This window comes from Oryzias latipes, chromosome 18 (assembly GCF_053564925.1).
Source record: "Oryzias latipes strain Hd-rR chromosome 18, Olatipes_Hd-rR_3.1".
NCBI lineage: Eukaryota > Metazoa > Chordata > Actinopteri > Beloniformes > Adrianichthyidae > Oryzias > Oryzias latipes.
Window position 1 is genome coordinate 14707628 of NC_136254.1, and position 3665 is coordinate 14711292.

The window sequence follows — 3665 nt, forward strand, 5'->3', positions numbered from 1 at the left end:
CTGGAAATGTCCCAGTAATTTGACTAATTAGTTTCCTGAAGTCTCAGAAATCATTGTGACTCAGATTAGGGAGTGGGAGCTACTTTTCGCATTCCTTATATTTGATTTGAACCGGTGTGTGTGTGTATATATATATATATATATATATATATATATATATATATATATATATATATATATATATATATATATATATATATGGGGCAATTACCATAACAATGACGGGCAATTAACATCACCCAGTGAGGGTCCTTGGGCAAGTCCCTTAACGCTACAGCCTACCTCACAACATGAGAGACAATGAACCACATGTCATGCCGGCTCAGACGTCGCCCGGCCAAACAAGGTCTGCGTCAGGTGCTGAGGGACCAGAGCACCCTGATGGAAAGTGGGCTACTGGAACAAGACGGAAATGGACTAGATGTGAGAACAAGGTTCTGTTAGGATGCTACTACTCAAGTGATCCCACCCAGAGGGGTTACATGCAGAGAATGTGGAATGAATGGATGCTTCGAAACCCACAATCAGGGCTGCCAAACAACTGGTAGCCCAGTGCTCTAACATCCACAAACGGCAACTCCTATCACAACTTGAGATTGAAGCAATACAATACAATGCCACGGGAGAGCCAGAACAACAGGTCAGAGAGGAGGTTATACCACACTCCCACCCTGAGATTGGGTACACAGCCCCAACAACCACAATTACGCTGAGCGAGGCAGCAACTCACCTGAAAGACAAGATCATGTCTACAATGAACACTAGGCAACCCCGACACCAGCTACAACGGTTAAGTGATGTACCGCCTGAAAGTCTACTGGAAACTGTGAATGAAGCATTGAGGGCAATTCCTACCACAACCATCACAGAAACCAATGAACTGGTTTACACTTCAGCAGCAGTGATCCTTGAGATGCTTGGCTATAAGAGCAACCATGGAAGAAAACAGTACCCACCATGGAAGCAACGGTTAGAGGCCAAAATCAAGGCAACTCGGAAGGATGTGAGTAAGCTGACAGGCTCAAAGAGGTACAATGAGAAAGCAAGTACCTAAGAGATACAGCCAGATGTCCATACCTGAAGCACTGGAAACGGCCAAACAAAGGCTCCTAGCCTTGAGCAGCCGCCTAAAGAGGTACACAAGAGACAATGAAGCCAGACGAATAAACAGACTCTTCGCAACTCAACCTGCAAAAGTGTACGCTCAGTGGCAGGGTCAAAACAGCCGAGCAGACCCACCAAGGCTAGAAACTGAACAGTACTGGAAAAGTATATGGGAGAAAGAGACAGCACATAACAGCAATGCCCAGTGGCTGGTCTCTGAGAAAAGAACATAGCAACCTCCCTGAACAGAATCCAGTAACCATCACAGTGGCAGACATCCAAGAAAGAGTCTCAGGTATGAAGAACTGGACAGCACCGGGCCCTGACATGATACATGCCTACTGGCTAAAGAAGCTTACCGCACTCCACGAGCGCCTGGCAGAACAAATGAACCAGCTGCTAAGAGATGGGACTCACCCCGAATGGCTAACGGAAGGGCGAACGATCCTGATCCAGAAGGATCCCTCAAAGGGTGCAATCCCATCCAACTACCGGCCAATTACCTGTCTGTCCACAACATGGAAGCTCATGTCAGGCATCATTGCAACCAAGATAAACAGGCACATGGATCAATTCATGAGTAACACACAGAAGGGCATTGGTAGAGACTCCAGAGGAGCCAAACACCAACTCCTGGTCGACAGAACAGTCGCCCAAGACTGCAAGTCACGACACACCAACCTGTGCACAGCCTGGATTGATTACAAGAATGCCTATGACGCAATGCCACACACATGGATCACTGAATGCTTGGAGCTGTACAACATCAACAGGACTCTAAGAGCCTTCATAGGAAACTCAATGAAGCTGTGGAAAACCACCCTTGAAGCCAATGGGAAGCCACTTGCACAAGTGTCCATCAAATGTGGGATATACCAAGGTGATGCTCTGTCCCCACTGCTGTTCTGCATAGGTCTGAACCCCCTCAGCCAAATAATCAACAATACTGGCTATGGATACCGACTCAGAAATGGGGCCAACATCAGTCACCTCCTCTACATGGATGACATCAAGCTATATGCTAAGAGCGAGCGTGACATTGACTCCCTGATCCACACCACCAGGATCTACAGTACTGACATTGGGATGTCATTCGGGCTCGAGAAATGCAGCCGGATGGTGACAAAGAGAGGCAAGGTAGTCCACACAGGAGGGGTCTCACTCCCAGAAGGAACAATAGCAGACATCGAGGACAGTTACAAGTACCTTGGAATTCCACAGGCAAATGGCAACCTGGAGCAGGCAACAAGGAAAGCTGCAACAGCTAAATACCTCCAACGAGTAAGGCAAGTCCTGAGAAGCCAGCTCAATGGCAAAAATAAGACCCGGGCAATAAACAGCTACGCACTGCCAGTTATCAGATACCCTGCAGGAATAATAAGATGGCCAAAGGAAGAGATACAGACCACGGAAGTTAAAACACGAAAGCTCCTCACCATGTATGGAGGGTTCCATCCCAAATCCAGCACCCTGAGACTGTATGCTAGCCGCAAGGAAGGAGGCCGAGGACTAGTGAGCGTAGAAGCCACTATCCAGGATGAAACATCCAAGATGCATGAGTACATCAAGCTCAAGGCCCCAAATGACAGTGTGCTCAGTGAATGTCTCAGGCAATGGAGAGCAGAGGACACAGTGCTGGAGGACAGATCCTCATGGAAGGACAAACCCCTGCATGGGATGTACCACCGGACCATAACTGAAGTCGCTGATATCAAGAAGTCCTACCAATGGCTAGAAAGGGCTGGCCTACAGGACAGTACTGAAGCGCTCATCCTGGCAGCTCAGGAACAAGCCCTGAGCACCAGAGCGATAGAGGCTCAGATCTACCACACCAGACAAGACCCAAGGTGTAGGCTGTGCAAAGAGGCCCCTGAAACAATCCAGCACATAACTGCAGGATGTAAGTTGCTGGCAGGTAAAGCATACATGGAGCGCCACAATCAAGTGGCTGGAATAATATACAGGAACATGTGTGCAGAATATGAACTGGAAACCCCAAGGTCAAAATGGGAAACACCTCCGAAGGTGGTAGAGAATGAGAGGGCAAAGATCCTGTGGGACTTCCAGATCCAGACTGATAGGATGGTAATGGCAAACCAACCAGACATTGTAGTGGTGGATAAAGAACAGAGGAAAGCCGTTGTGGTGGATGTGGCAGTGCCAAGCGATGGAAACATCAGGAAGAAGGAACATGAGAAACTGGAGAAATACCAGGGACTCAGAGAAGAACTGGAGAAAGCCTGGAAAGTGAAGGTGACAGTGATGCCTGTGGTAATTGGAGCACTCGGGGCAGTAACCCCCAAGCTGGAGGAGTGGCTACAACAGATACCTGGAAAGACCTCAGACCTCTCAGTCCAGAAAAGCGCAGTGCTAGGAACAGCTAAGATACTGCGCAGGACCCTCAAGCTCCCACGCCTCTGGTAGAGGACCCGAGCTTGGAGGAGAAACCACCCGCGGAGGGTGAAAGGGGCGTTTTTATATATATATATATATATATATGTATATATATATATATATATGTATTTATTTATTTATTGCTGGATCTGTGGAAAATGAATCCA